Here is a 17,076-nt window from a genome sequence, read left to right on the forward strand (position 1 = left end):
CGAAAAAAACTCAAGGGGGTTGGTTATGTCTGGTGATCGTGGGGTCCAGGTGGTTGGTACATCTCTGCCAATCCAGCGACCTGAAATTTTTTCATTCAGGACGGCTCGAACGACTAAGGCCCATGCCTCCCTCATGTTGAAAAATGATATCAGGTTACAGTTCTTCAATCTGTGGGAAGATGAATCCTTCCAAACTGTTCGTGTAAATTGTTGGGTTCACTGTATCCTCTGCAAAGAAAAACAGACCCACCAAGCCGTCATGGAGAAGGCCACACCACACATAGACCTTTGGACTGTCGTGTATGTGTTCAATGACCACGTGGGGATTTTTAGAGCCCCAGATCCCTCACATTGTGCCAGTTGATCTTCCCCGATACATGAAAACAAGCTTCGTCTCTGAACATGACCTTTTCCGGTAATCTTCGTCAGCCTCCGTGCGACTGAACATTTCCAATGCAAACGCCTTGTGTTTGTGTCCGTCATTTGGTTTGAGTTCCTGCAGAATCTGTACCTGAAAGGGATGAAGCGTCAATCTTTTATGCAAAATCCTGATTACAGTGGTGGTTGGTAGTCCGAGTTCTCTGGATGCGGTCGGATTGATTTTCTGGGACTTTGTTGAAATGATTCACGCACTCGTTCAAATTCTGTTGCACTTGTGTTTGGTCGACCGGAACTTTTCTGTTTCTGAGAACTTCCAGTCTCCTTAAACCTCTTGTACCACATTTTCTGGGAGCGTATACCTCCGCCAGGCTGAATAGTTACGATTTGTCTCCCACTGAAATGCCGAATCTGCATATGGACCTGAACCAAAATCTAATCGGCTTGTTCTTCTCATTTACCAAATTAGTCCACCGAGTTTTGTCTTAATCCGTCCATAACGTTTTGAGATATCATGCTACGTATATATCATTTGTGGCCCGATCACTCAATGATGAAGAGTCACTTAAGAATTGTAGTATCTGGATCCGGATCTTCACCAAAACTGAATCAATTCGTCCTTGTCACACACCTAACCTGCCCATCAGGTTTCTTCCAAATGTGTCCATAACTTTTTCAGATATCCTGCTCACAGACAAACGGACAGAAGTGAAAACATAACCCCCGTCCACCTTTGGTGAAGGAGGTAACAAAGGAAGCATTATGACTCTCATTAAAAGCAGACAATGGAAAATAATAATTTAGTCATCAAACCAACGTGAGGAAGAGTCGATTCTAAAAAGACCTTTGAACGAATCACCGTAGCCTACTGAACCACCAGTTCATGAGAGGAAGTCAAAAAGTTTTTTCACCCAAACCTGAAGGAATCTGTCCTGTGAGTGGTGCTGTCCTGCAACAGCACACCTCACCACCAATGTTTGTCCTTTTGTACTGTATTTTCCAGCCGTTGTCACATTTCTCATAGGAGTGGTTGAGTTTCCTGATACCATTGGAATAGACTAATGTTTTTGGCTCTGAAACATTTTTGAAAAGGGGGGAAAAACACAATGGCTTTCCCGGATATTTTTTCATAAGCGTTTTTTATTTATTTATTTATTTTTACAACCTCTCAGGCTCGTGGAGGAGTTGCAACACAAATCAGACACACACGCAGACACACACGCAGACAGATACATGAGAAAACACCAGACTTGACTTTACATACAAACAGAGTTGCTGAGATTGGAGGAAGTGACGTCACTTCCCAAAGCACGATGGGTAACTTTTCTCTCTGCGCTCAAAAGTGCAATCAGTTTCTTCCTCCCTATTGATGTTAACCCGATGGGGATTCCCGTGCACTATCCATTCAACGTTGAGCGTTATGCAAGGAAGCAGCATTATTACTCCCGCCAGGGAGTAATGCATTCGATCGTGTCCGTCCGTGTGTGTGTTCGTGTGTTTGTGAACAAGATATCTGGAAAAGTTCTGAACGGATTTGGATGAAGGTTAGCTGGGATGATTGCCCTTGGGATAAGGAAGAATTGATTAGTTTTTGGTGAAGCTCAGGATATTATTCCGCATCCAGGAATTTTTTGAAGGATTTTTTTTTACCAATGGGAGATAGATTCCAACTTGACCCACGGCGGGAGTATGCGCTCTACTGAGTGGCGTCCTAGTTTTATACTCCCTATGCATTCACTCGTGTCCGTATGTGTGTGCATGTGTTCGTATGTTTGTGAACAAGATATCTGGAAAAGTTCTGAACGGATTTGGATGAAAGTTGGTGGGATGATTGCCCTTGGGATAAGGAAGAATTGATTAGTTTTTGGTGAAGCTCAGGATATTATTCCCGATCCAGGAATTTTTTGAAGGATTTTTTTTACCATTGGAAGATAGGGCTCATTTTTTTTTTAAATTATCTTCTATATATTCTATACTAGCAGAAGTACCCGGCATTGCCGGGCGGGGGAGGGGAGGGGAGGGGGGAAGAGGAGGGGAGGGAAACGGGGTGGGGAGGGGAGGAGCGGGGGGGAGGGGAGGAGCGGGGGGGGGAGGGGAGGAGAGGGGGGAGGGGAGAAGAGGGGGGGGGGGAAGTACCTGGCATTCCACGTATAAACGTGAGGGAGAAGAGGGGGGAGGGGAGGAGAGGGGGAGGGATGGGGAGGGGCAGGGGGAGGGGAAGGAGGGGGGGAGGGAGGGATGGAGGAGGATGGGGGAGAGGGGAGAGGGGGGAGGGCGCGTGAATCGGCGAATCGGCACGCTGCTCTGCCACCGATTCAGATTCCGTGTATCCCCGTTCCCCCGTTCCCCTCCCCTCCTCTTTTCCCCTCCCCTCCCCTCCCCCACCCGGCAATGCCGGGTACTTCTGCTAGTATAGAATATATAGAAGATAATTTAAAAAAAAAAAGAGCCCTATCTTCCAATGGTAAAAAAATCCTTCAAAAAATTCCTGGATCGGGAATAATATCCTGAGCTTCACCAAAAACTAATCAATTCTTCCTTATCCCAAGGGCAATCATCCCACCAACTTTCATCCAAATCCGTTCAGAACTTTTCCAGATATCTTGTTCACAAACATACGAACACACGCACACACATACGGACACGAGTGAATGCATAGGGAGTAAAAAACTAGGACGCCACTCAGTAGAGCGCATACTCCCGCCGTGGGTCAAGTTGGAATCTATCTCCCATTGGTAAAAAAAATCCTTCAAAAAATTCCTGGATGCGGAATAATATCCTGAGCTTCACCAAAAACTAATCAATTCTTCCTTATCCCAAGGGCAATCATCCCACTAACCTCCATCCAAATCCGTTCAGAACTTTTCCAGATATCTTGTGTGTGTTTTCCTCTCGCTGAAAAAAAAAAATGGATCTAAAGATGAAAGAAAAAAAAAACCTGTGTGGTGTGAATGGCAATGTTCCTCGCTGAAATGTGAAAAAACGCAATCGTGCGGCAAGGAACATCACGTGATCGCTCTGAGCGATCGATTGCAACTCTGCGTCGTGTCGTGGGCGTGGCCAACGTGGCCACATGCTCCCAGGTGATTGGCTAACTCGAGCTCGAGAGAGCCAGAATGCGCTACGTTATGGCAAAAAATATGGATCTAAAGTTGAAAGAAAAAAAAACACCTATGTGGTATGAATGGCAATGTTCTTCGCTGAAATGTGAAAAAACGCAATCGCTTTTCGCTCTGAAATACGTGCGAACGCGTAACTGAGTTAATGGCGACAAGGAACATCATGTGATCGCTCTGAGCGAATCAGCACGCTGCTCTGCCATTTCCGGTCATAATATTCCTCGCTGAAATGCGCTGAGGTAAAAATATGGTAAAAAAAATATATGAAATAGATTTTTAGGTCGGCCATGTTCTTTCCCAGGCTCAATGGCCACGTCTGTGCCAAAATATCAAGTACGTGAGCGCTCTCTGTTTAGGAGTCTATCGGTAACATTACACACACACACACACACACACACACACAACACACACACAAACTGTTTTATATATATAGATTTAACATTGTGATATGAAAATAGTTTTCATATTTGTTGTAAATGTAGTTTATACTCGTGGCTATGCGTTAGAGCGGTGTATTTTTTTTTAGGCAGCGTCGTCTTCAATGTTCATTTTTTCTTCTTCTAATAAAGACATATTCTGTCATTTTAAAACCACCAGAGTGTGTATTAGGTTTCCCCGTTTCATAAAATGTATCGTTTGATACGTATAATGCTTTAAAAACATTTTTGTTTTTGTTTTTGTTACCTCAGAAGAGATATCAACATTTAGCTCAGCGAATGTCATTCGCGGTGTCAGTATTTGATGAACTTACTAGTACCCGACTGCAAAGCCGCAATGAGCCGGCGAAGCCAAAGCCTCTTGCCACTATTTTACCCATCACTATGGCATCAGTAGGTTATGTAGTTGGTAGTAGGTAGGTGTAGTAGGTACCGTACCTGGTTCAAAATGACACCATTTGCATTCTGGATGAGATTAAAATTTATAAAATTTCTTTCTTGATTAATTCGGTGAATTCCGTCTCAACTTTGGATATTTCCAGCCATGAAAAACTATTCCCTACGGCCGCGAGATTTCTAAAAAATAATTCTTCGTCAATTTTAGAATATTTGACGCCGTTTTCACCCTCCGAAACGTGGTCATAAGCTTTTTTGAAATATTTTTTCAAATGCTCGAATCTCATTGGTTCCGGTAATTGGTGACGATTTTCGTTGAAGATAACCAGAGCCCGTGTGGGCCCGGGGAACGAGGTTGGTCTTAAAGTATTTTAATTACAAATTAGAGGTGCATAAGATTGTGAATCAAACAAAGACGGGTGAAACAAACTCCTATTGAACTTTTTCGCAATTTTTAATGCATACTTCCACATCCGGAAGATGGCGGCCTCCATTGAGTGATTTTGTTTTTGAAATATTTTTTCAAATGCTCGAATCTCATTCGTTCCGGTGTTTGGTGACGATTTTCGTTGAAGATAACCAGGCCCGTGCGGGCCGAGGTTGGTTTTAAAGTATTTTAATTACAAATTAAAGGTGCATAAGATTGTGAATCAAAAAAAGACGGGTGAAACAAACTCCTATTGAACTTTGTTCAATTTGTTATGCATACTTCCGCATCCGCAAGATGGCGGCCTCCATTGAGCGATTTGGTGCGTCAAAGCTTCGAAATTCTCAAGGGATCCAGCAAAATCTGGCTTTTCAACATAATACGTACGCGTTCATTCACAACACCGGCTTCGCCGGCTATAAAGACTTAGTTCCAGATTTGTCAATGGCTGAGCTATATTAACAAACGAATAAAACAGATTTGGCAAAATTCCAACTTTTTTTTTTTTTAAAGATCGGCATATTCACCCAGGGTTGTGAGAGGCTGAAGAAGAAGAAACCTCGCCTGGGCTTCCCAGACCAAATAAATAATTCTGGTTCTGGCTCTGCGATTTTCAGGTTTATTACTCCCGCCAGGGAGTAACGCATTCGATCGTGTCCGTCCGTCTCCGTGAGTGTGTGTGTTCGTATGTTCGTGTGTTTTGTGTGTTTGTGAACAAGATACCTGGAAAAGTTCTGAACGGATTTGGATGAAAGTTGGTGGGATGATTGCCCTTGGGATAAGGAAAGAATTGATTAGTTTTTGGTGAAGCTCAGGATATTATTCTAGATCCAGGAATTTTTTTGGGAAAAGATTTTCTTCTGTTTTACTGCATTAAAGCTTTTATTCTTATTCTTAAATGATGTTTTTCTCCTCTAATTCCGAGATATATCAAAATAAATTCTCTGACAGTTAGGGCTTACTTTCTTTTTCATTTATTGTTTTGGGGAGAGGGGATGTTAAACAAAACGTATTATTCCAACTAAACCCACGGCGGGAGTATTCGCTCTAACCGAGTGGCGTTCTAGTTTTTAAAAGTTTTTGGTTTGGTTCGACTGGGGTTCGAGCCGCCGCGCCCTCCCAGACTCGAAGGAGTGGTCACTTTAACCATTATCCAACCGAGTCTGGCATTCACGGCATTTCTAGAACCTTTATTTACTGCAATACTTATTCTTATTTTATACATTTATCAAGACAATGGGCTATTCCATCGAAAGCATTGTCCTTTTACGGATTGAATACCCAGGTGGTGTCCTGTTGACTATGTGACAAATCTGTGACAAGCGTTGTCATGTTTGTTTAATTTCCAGATGACTGGAAGAATAACAAGACAAGATAGCATATGGATGTCACCTGGCGCTAGGACATTTATGTGATGTTTGTGACATTGGCAGGTATGTATATATATATATATATATATATATATATATATATATATATATATATATATATATATATAAACACACACACAACCTATTTTTATTGTTGAACACAAAACGTGACTCCGAACGCAACTCATTCATGGATGTTGAAGACAATACGCAGCTTGGAGAACGATACATTTTTGGACGTTTCCCATACAACTGCCAAAAGTTACTCAATCCCCCAAAAATCCCCTTCCACCACCCCCACTGCCCTGATGCCAAACTTTTGGAACACCTTGCCAACAACATCAATGTTTCTTCACCTCTCATAATGCTATCTTTGAAATAATTGTCCACCTCTCTATGGAAGAACGTAGCGATGAGCAGGACAACCGTGCACAACTGTGATTGTGCTTTTAACCATTGAATTATCTGCTACAACCAGGTAATTGCAAAGAACCGTAGATTCTTTGAGGGAAATGGTTTTTCATGTAAAATTCACCCAACTTGCATCAATGCCGATGCTCCAGAAATAATTACTCCCCACATAACGGAAGCCCAGACTAGCCACATGTACTCTGTATATGGAATATATCCGGTGATATGATAGGACGTGATTAGCATTTTGATGAGCGCTTTTGAAAACCACCTTGTACGTGTAATCACGTGTGTTTGCACCCCCCCCTCCCCCCCCCCCAAACCCCGCCATTATTTAGCTTCCTCGGATTGTTAAGCGACAACACGAAGTCGCTGGGCCTGGATTACATCGTGCTCTGATGGAGTCTTGCGTATACGTCGAGGTGACTTTCAAGGCACCCAATGTACAACTGCACGCCGGACCAAAGCGCAGAGGGGCTTTGCGTTTGAGCAGGCCTGCAATAAAGCGAAAGCACGACACTGACAGCAGTGCAATTCCTCTTTGCGGCTGCAGCAGAACCACCAACAGATTTGTTTTGTCACCTTCACAGCAAAAATGACGCCTTTTTTCCCCTCCACCCCAAGCTTGCCATTAACGGAAGTGCCCTTGCTGCAAATGAAACAACCTCAAGCTATTGACAGAGCGGCCTTTAATTGCTTCATTATCATAATGTATGGGACGTGTGTTCGGAAATGGTAATACTGGCAGCTTCAACCGCATTTCAGCTAATTAACCGCGTGCCGGGTAGGCCACGCCTCGAGTACATTCATGGGACGCCATGTTGGAATAGCTGTTATGATGCCTTGGTGTTTGTCACACAGACCGGGACTGAAACCCTCCCCGCACTCATGGTGATCTGTCTCCCGTATGAATGAAATGGCCATCAACCCATGGTTTTGTTATTCCCGGTGAAAATTACCGATTGGGATTAGTTTGTCGTCATTGTATTCACAATTTGAAGCTGATATGCAATTATTGAAAAACCAATTAATGTGTGAAAAATCTTTCCTGTTCCTGTTCTATTGTATTATACAGTACCGGTAATGATTGTTTTATGTTTATATCAAGGAGTGAGAGTGATGATGCATCTCCAACTGGATATCCTGTTACCCGCAAAAGGGAGCATCTATTTATTACGTCCACATAATGTTGGAATTCCCCTCTCGATGACCAAAGATGCCATCCATATACATATCACCACTTCCATATACATATACACATTACCATATACCATATACATGTATATACATACACATAAGATGCCATCCATATACATATACACATTTACCATATACCATATACATGTATAATACATATACACATTACCATATACCATATACATGTATATACATACACATAAGATGCCATCCATATACATATACACATTTACCATATACCATATACATGTATATACATACACATAAGATGCCATCCATATACATATACACATTACCATATACCATATACATGTATAATACATATACATAAGAAGCCATCGATATACATATACAAATTTACCATATACCATATACATGTATAATACATATACATAAGATGCCATCCATATACATATACACATTTACCATATACCATATACATGTATATACATATACATAAGATGCCATCCATATACATATACAAATGTACCATATACCATATACATGTATATACATATGCATATACACATTTACCATATACCATATACATGTATATACATATGCATAAGATGCCATCCATATACATATACACATTTACCATATACCATATAAATGTATATACATATACATATACACATTTATCATATATCATATACATGTATATACATATGCATAAGATGACATCCATATACATATACACATTTACCATATACATGTATATACATATGCATAAGATGCCATCCATATACATATACACATTTACCATATACCATATACATGTATATACATATGCATAAGATGCCATCCATATACATATACACATTTACCATATACCATATACATGTATATACATATACATATACACATTTACCATATACCATATACATGTATATACATATGCATAAGATGCCATCCATATACATATACACATTTACCATATACCATATAAATGTATATACATATACATATACACATTTATCATATACCATATATATGTATATACATATACACATTTATCATATACTATATACATGTATATACATATACATAAGATGCCATCCATATACATATACACATTTACCATATACCATATACATGTATATACATATACATATACATCTACACATTTATCATGTACCATATATATGTATATACATATACATATACACATTTATCATATACTATATACATGTATATACATATACATAAGATGCCATCCATATACATATACACATTTACCATATACCATATACATGTATATACATATACATCTACACATTTATCATATACTATATACATGTTTATACATATACATAAGATGCCATCCATATACATATACATATACACATTTACCTGTTTCACTCTCTTTTCTCCCTCTCGGTCACACACCCTCTCTGATCCTTTCCTCATTTTTCATTTCATCTATTTTGTCCCACTGTTCCACCCAGGACATAATAAATGCCCTTTTTACAACTCGCATGGCTCTTCTGCATGACCCTCCTGTTGAAATGGGAGAAAATATTTGAACCCCCCAGCACCAGAATCCTTCAACGGTCGCCGAGGCCTAACAAGTCAACATCCGCCTGAGAAGTTTCACGGACGGTGCGGACGCAAATGAGTCCACTTTGGGACACAATTAAATCTCTACCTCAAACACTGCTGCCTTTGAGATGAGAACAATTTTGCTGCACATACGCCGCCTCGGGCTGTGTTTCAGCAATTTGCCTTTGACGGATGAGTATTCGTCATCTAACTGGATTTTGGGCTGCTTGACACTGATCCAGATAGAGCCTTAATGGCTTAAATTACTCCTGTAATTAGGCACCGGTTTCATAATCTTATGATCCCTTCAGAAAATTATCGCCCGTGCTGCGGGAATGAAAAATGCCAATGCCGAGGCTGGCATCTGCGGAATCCAATCCTTCCCACTCAAAAGCCGCGTTCACCAGCACTGATCTCTAACTCTGAAACAGATCCCTCATTCAGACAACCTGCTTCATTCCCTGCCGGTGTGGCTTAAAATATGTCATTAGAAGTTTATAAATGACTCTTGGAGTACGGCTCGTGGTATAAAGGGAGAACTTTCCTTTTCAGATACCAAAGTTTGCTTCATCCCAGAAGCTTCGTTAATATTCCTCGGAGCGAATATTCCGTCTTTGCTGCGAGATAATTTATCTGCTTCCCTTTTATCTCCACGAAAATGTCTGTGCCCTGGAAATGTTCGCACAAGGCTTCCTTGTGCTTCTGCAATGAGGAGAGATGCCTGTTAAAGAGAGACCATCGAGATATTCATCATGAACTTAATCATTTCCTGCGCAGCACCGAACGACTGGAAGAAAGAAAGAAAGAAGATATTCCAAACTCTTCGCAATCGGTTACTGCCTCGTATCGTCCTCGCCCGACGCTCTCCAAAAGCCCCGACTCCTCTTTCCATCTTGTCCTTTTCCTTCCAGTTTGCCCAGAGCTATTGGAGGAGAGGCCAGCCTGTGTTACCGCTAAACAAAGGAGACAGCTCTCTAAAGCTGGCACACCGCCATGGCATCTGCCGAGGCTAAGAATGCGTCGGGCTGCATTTTGGGGGCGGTCTGGCTGCTTTGTGGAGATGAGGCCGAAGCAGATGGGTTTAATTAGGGTTAGCCGAGGACGATTCTTACACGGCAGCCTGTGGTACATCTTACCAAATGCCTGCGAGCTGCCGGGGGCGTTTGTGGCTTTGCATGAAAAGGCTCCGGGAGAGCTGTGGAGCAGAAATGAACTGATGAATGCAGACAGTTTAGTGGAGGTTAAAGTACTCGCGGTCTCAAAGATTCTGAGGGGGGTGGGGGTTTAGGTGGAATACGGAAGGGAAAATTAAAACGACTTCATTTGCATTACCCCAGACGGCTGCCTGTGCCTTCGCAGTGCGTTGGCTGCAGCAAGACCGTATCGAGAACTGGCTGTGATATCCGACCGTATGGAGACCCTCTGGCTGCTTGGGACTTGGCCTGGTGGAACTGATTACGAGGTAATGGTTTCACCTCGTGGCCAAGAACTCAGGCCCTTCTGGTGTCTGCCTTCATCTGTCTCACACGGTGAATGGAGCTTGCTCCAATAAACAATGAGACCAGTTCATCTTGCTTCGGTTTACTTAGAAAACGGCGCTAGTAAAGCATTCCTTGTTTTTATTGGGGGGCTCCTTCCCATTTAACAATTCTGACAACATCGTCCCTTCCGCCTTCATCCCGGAGGTGCACCTGGCTGCTGAATGGCGTGCAAGATAAGCTACTTGAAAATGAAAGAGGGGATAACAGCAAATTTTGGTTTAATTAGCTGATAATAATTTGATTGATATTAATAGTTCTAGCTGGAGGCCATTGTGATGATTATTATCACGATTAATATTATTACCCTAAACTTAACCCCTCTCCCCCTGAACCCTGTGTTTGTTATACACATGCTTCTTCTCTTCCCTTAAGTCTTATCTCCTCCAAAACTTTTGCTCCTCCTCCTCCTCCCACTCCTCCCACACTTCTTTCCTCATTCCTCTCTCCCATCGTCCTCTCTTGTCTTGCTTTTCTCAATTTACCCAACCTCCTCTCCCTCTCCATGCATGCATAATAAATAGATTTCACTTACTTTCTTTTGACAGCTTTTACTTTAGTATGGTCTTCATTATCACATTTCTGGTAAGAAGCATCATAAGAATATGTTTCTGGAGTGTATGGGTAACCATGTTACCTTAGCAATAGGAAAAAGCCATTTGTTTCCTGCAAATGTGCCAGATTTTCACAAATTTGTATTTTGTTTTACCTTTTTATTATTTCGACCGGAAACTGCTCCCTTCTACTCATGAATAGCTCAGTTATTTTTAATTAATGTTCTTCCTCACTCTTCCAAATTCTGTTGACACACCATGCCAGTAGCAGCTGGAGTTTCATTTGGGTGTAACACACACACACACACACACACACACACACACACACACACACACACACACACACACATATATATATATATTCTGAGGCGTTTACCCAAAACTATGGCAGTGTTATCGCTTCAGCATGCGAGAAAAACAGAGTTCCCTGGTCTTATTTGCACGGACGGACACGACACGGTGGGTTATCCGATCCCCGCAGATAAATAAACGCACAAGACAGGCACCACAAAGAAATGCAATAAGTAATGGGTTTAATGAAAATAAATGCCAGCATAACAAAAGAAATGCGCGGTAAAATCTAATTCTGAAATGAGGATCCTCCCTTCAGACACAATTACAACACAAGGGGAAAACTAAAGTAATACTAGAGCTTCCAGGGAAGCAGAACTCAACTGAACTGACTGGACAACTTTAAAGTCGTAAATTATTGTGCTTTTCTTAAGAGCTGAAAAAAATATGCCGGCCTATGGTGGCCATTTTGTGACAGATCTGGTTGACATGCGATAGCAACCTACCTTGTGTGGTAAGAGTCTCACACTCCAAGTTTGATCAAAATCCATAAATATTTGTGGACGCTAGAGTGTTAACGTCGTTTTCATGACCAAAAACAAAATGGTCGCCTAAGTCCGCCATTTTACAACGGATCAGGCTGGAATGTAATACCAACCTGGTCCTTGTGGTAAGGATGCTGCATGTCAAGTTTGATCAGAATCGGTTGATATTTGTGGACGTTGGAGTGTTAACGTCGAAAAGTTGACACGACGACAGACGACGGATGCCAGGAGGGTTTAGGATGTGATGAACTCAACTGGACGGTAGTCCAGTTGAGTTAAAAAAAATTAATGTAGTGTGGTGCGTTTTCTGGTACTCAGCTCCAAGTCTCTACGACGGTCACAGGTCCCGTGTCCCTGCGCGTTACGCCGGATAAACGTTACGCCGCACATATATACAGTCATGTGAAAAGGTAAGTACACCCCATGTAAAGTTTTGACTTTTTCAACATATTTCAACATACAGCTATTTGATCTTCATTTCAACAATATTGACAGATAAAGGTGACATAATATAACAAATATCATGAAACATTAACATTTTGTAGTCCATTGTATAATTTAAATAAACATAAATGCAAATTTCGCATGTGGAAAACGTAAGTACACCCTTGGCTCTAATAGGTGGTATTGCCCACTTTGGCAGAAACAACCTCAAGTCGGCGTTTCTTATAACTGTCTACCAGTCTCTGACATCGACTGGGAGGAATTTTTGCCCACTCCTCCATGCAGAATTCTTTCAGCTGTGCGATGTTTGAGGGGTTTCTTGCATGCACAGCTCGTTTCAAATCCCCCCACAACATCTCGATGGGATTTAGATCCGGGCTTTGACTTGGCCATTCCAGAACCCTCCATTTCTTTCCTTTCAGCTATTCCTTGGTGGATTTACTGGTATGTTTAAGGTCATTGTCATGTTGCAAGGTCCACCTTTGGTTGAGCTTCAACTTTCTGACAGATGGCCTCACATTATCCTCAAGCACCCTCTGGTACAATGAAGAATTCATAGTGGATTCTATGATGGTGAGCTGTACAGGCCCTGATGCAGCAAAGCTGCCCCAAACCATAATATTTCCACCACCATGCTTTACAGTTGGTATCAGGTTCTTGTGGTCAAATGCTGTCTTTGGTTTTCGCCAAACATGTCTTCTGGTATTGTGGCCAAATAGCTCTACCTTTGACTCATCTGCCCAGCGCACATTGTTCCAGAAGTGCTGGTCTTTGCCTAGGTGTTCTTTGGCAAACTTTAGTCTTGCCCTGATGTTCTTTCTGGACAGCAAAGGTTTCCTCCTGGCACACCTCCCATGTAGATCAAATTTGTGCAGCCTCTTTCTAATGGTAGCCTCGTGCACTTTGACATCAACAGTGGCAAGAGCTACCTGTAGGTCCCGTGATAACATTCTGGGGTTCTTCGAGACTTCTTTCAGCATCTTGCGGTCTGCTCTCGGGCTGAACTTGCTGGGGCGGCCTGGCCTGAACAAGTTGGCAGTTCTTTGGAATCTTCTCCACTTGTAGATGAACTTCCGGACAGTCGAATTATTGATTTCAAATTGTTTGGAGATCTTTTTAAATCCCTTCCCAGACTCGTAGGCATCTATAACCTTCTTTCTGAAGGCCTCAGAGAGCTCTTTTGATCTAGGCATGGTGACGCCGCACACTTCAACAACAAAGAGCAAACCAAACTAAATGTCTGAGGTTTAAAAAAGACAGGTTCCTCCAAGATCCTCTCCAACGATGTTCTAATCATTTGCACCTGAGCTGGTGCACCTGATTCTAATTTTAGGTATTTGAAGTAGTGATAAATGTAGGGGTGTACTTACTTTTTCCACATGCGAAATTTGCATTTATGTTTATTTAAATTATACAATGGACTACAAAATGTAAATGTTTCATGATATTTATTATATTATATCAGCTTTATCGGTCAATATTGTTGAAATGAAGATCAAATAGCTGTATATTGAAATATGTTAAAAAGTCAAAACTTTACATGGGGTGCACTTACTTTTTCACATGACTGTATATATACGTATACAGTGCATTCAGAAAGTATTCAGACCCCTTCACTTTTTTCACATTTTGTTATGTTGCAGCCTTATGCTGAAATCATTTAAATTCATTTTCCCCCTCATCAATCTCCACTCAATACCCCATAATGACAAAGAGAAAACAGGATTTCAGAAAGTTTTGCAAATTTATTAAAAATAAAAAACTGAAATGTCACATTGACATGAGTATTCAAACCCATAACTCAGTACTTAGTTGAAGCGCCTTTGGCAGCGATTACATCCTCGAGTCTTCTTGGGTATGACGCGCCAAGCTTTGCACACCTGGATTTGGGGATTTTCTGCCATTCTCTGCAGATCCTCTCAAGCTCTGTCAAGTTGGAGGGGGACCATTGGTGGACAGCCATTTTCAGGTCTCTCCATAGATGTTGGATTGGGTTCAAGTCAGGGCTTTCGCTGGGCCACTCAAGGACCTTCACAGAGTTGTCCTGAAAACATTCCTGCGTTGTCTTGGCTGTGTGCTTAGGGTCATTGTGCTGTTGCAAGGTGAACCTTCGGCCCAGTCTGAGGTCCTGAGCGCTCTGTTTCAGGTTTTCATTGAGGATATCTCTGTACATTGCTCCGTTCATTGTTCCCTCAACCCTGACCAGTCCCCCAGTCCCTGCTGCTGAAAAACACCCCCACAGCATGATGCTGACACCACCATGCTTCACCGTTGGGATGGTATTGGGAAGGTGATGAGTGGTGCCTGGTTTCCTCCAGGCATGACGCTTAGAATTGAGGCCAAACAGTTCAATATTGGTTTCATCAGACCACAGAATCTTGTTTCTCACAGTCTGAGAGTCCTTCAGGTGCTTTTTTTGCAAACTCCAAGCAGGCTTTCATGTGTCTTTCACTGAGGAGAGGCTTCCGTCTGGCCACTCTGCCAAAAAGCCCAGATCGGTGGAGTGTTGCAGTGATGGTTGTCCTTCTGGAAGTTTCTCCCATCTCCACACAGGATCTCTGGAGCTCATCCAGAGTGACCATCGGGTTCTTGGTCACCTCTATTACCAAGGCCCTTCTCCCCCGATTGCTCAGTTTGGCCGGGCGGCCAGCTCTAGGAAGAGTCTGGTTGTTCCAAACTTCTTCCATTTAAGAATTATGGAGGCCACTGTGCTCTTGGGAACCTTCAATGCAGCAGAATTTTTTTTTATAGGCTTCCCTAGATCTGTGCCTCGACACAATCCTGTCTCTAAGCTCTGCAGGCAGTTCCTTCGACCTCATGGCTTGGTTTTTGCTCTGATATGCATTGTCAGCTGTGAGACCTTATAAAGACAGGTGTGTGCCTTTCCAAATCATGTCCAATCAATTGAATTTACCACAGGTGGCCTCCAATTAAGATGTAGAAACATCTCAAAGATGATCAAGAGAAATGGGAGGCACCTGAGCTGAATTTCAAGTGTCATAGCAAAGGGTCTGAATACTTACTGTATGTCAATTTGATATTTCAGTTTTTTTCTTTTTAATAAATGTGCAAAACTTTCTAAAATCCTGTTTTCTCTTTGTCATTATGGGGTATTGAGTGTTGATTGATGAGGGAAAAAATGAATTTAAACGATTTCAGCATAAGGCTGCAACATAACAAAATGTGAAAAAAGTGAAGGGGTCTGAATACTTTCTGAATGCACTGTATGTATTATAGATACAGTATTATATGGCTCGCAGTGTTGGTGTGAGAAATCTCTGAGGATATCCTGGAGACTCAATAGCTCAGTGGGCTGTCACTGAGTAAGTGATGAGGTCCGTGCAGGCTTTCCGTATTTGAACTTATCGCTTATGTCCTGGGTATGTCCTGGGTTGAGTCAGAATTTTTCCACACTAGCCCCATGTAGGAATTTACTTCCTGTCAATTAAATTGCTAGTTGAGTTCATCTTCACTGCACTTTCACACACTTTCATACATACACTCACATCCGGGGTCTGCCTGGCAGGCATGTTAGACATCGGCCATTATAAAGCTCGTAGTGTTGGTGTGACAAATCTCTGAGGATATCCTGGAGACTCAATAGCTCAGTGGGCTGTCACCGCATAAGTGATGAGGTCCTTGGGTTCGAGTCCCAGGTTGAGTCAGAATTTTTTCACACTAACCCCATGCAGCAATTTACTTCTTGTTTATTAAATATTTTATATATATATATATATCCATTTTGTAGATATGACATCACAACAGCTGAAATAGACAACATAAAGCTGCTCATCATTTGTTTGGTGTCTTCAGAACTGCGAGAATTGGCAAAACTGATGAAAGAGCAGTCAGTACACGGCCACCCAGGCACACCACTTGAGCTTCAACATAAGCCCACACATGCTGAATATCATGCCCAAAAGATTCATGTAGTCTGGTGTTGGGTCCTCCAGTGATTGATTCGTTTCTGACGAAGGAGGTTTGTACCTCTGGATCTTGCTGGGCCGGTGAGGGTCAGAGCTGTTGTTCGAAGACATCGAGGCGGTCGCTATATTTTCAGGGGGCTGCAAAAGTAGGTATACAGTAATGAAAAACAAAACGTGCGCACAAAACGTATTTTATTGATTATACAAGCATATCAATAATAACATATCAATAATAAACATATCAATAATAAACATATTAATCCCTCAAATGTTCAAACTGTTTGCCCCCGGCATTCACACACTCCACTAGTCGAGTGTGGACACCCATGCACACTCTGGCACAAAGGTCTTTATCAGCATCAATTTCCTGGCAAGCCTCCCGTATGAACTGAATCATGGCATCAACAGAACGTGGCTTGCGTGCGAAAACCCTGTCTTTTACACATCCCCAGAAAAAGAAGTCCATAGGGGTGAGATCCGGCGAACGTGGTGGCCAGTCAA

General features: G+C 42.0%; 1 pseudogene; it reads right to left on the minus strand.

Moving 5' to 3' along the window:
- Nucleotides 1-346: 346 nt before the first annotated feature.
- Nucleotides 347-16,695, minus strand: LOC144888569 (PAT complex subunit Asterix pseudogene; annotated as a pseudogene).
- Between the last annotated feature and the right edge of the window lie 381 nt (nucleotides 16,696-17,076).

Source organism: Myxine glutinosa, chromosome 13 (assembly GCF_964187855.1).
Source record: "Myxine glutinosa chromosome 13, kmMyxGlut1.1, whole genome shotgun sequence".
Lineage (NCBI taxonomy): Eukaryota > Metazoa > Chordata > Myxini > Myxiniformes > Myxinidae > Myxine > Myxine glutinosa.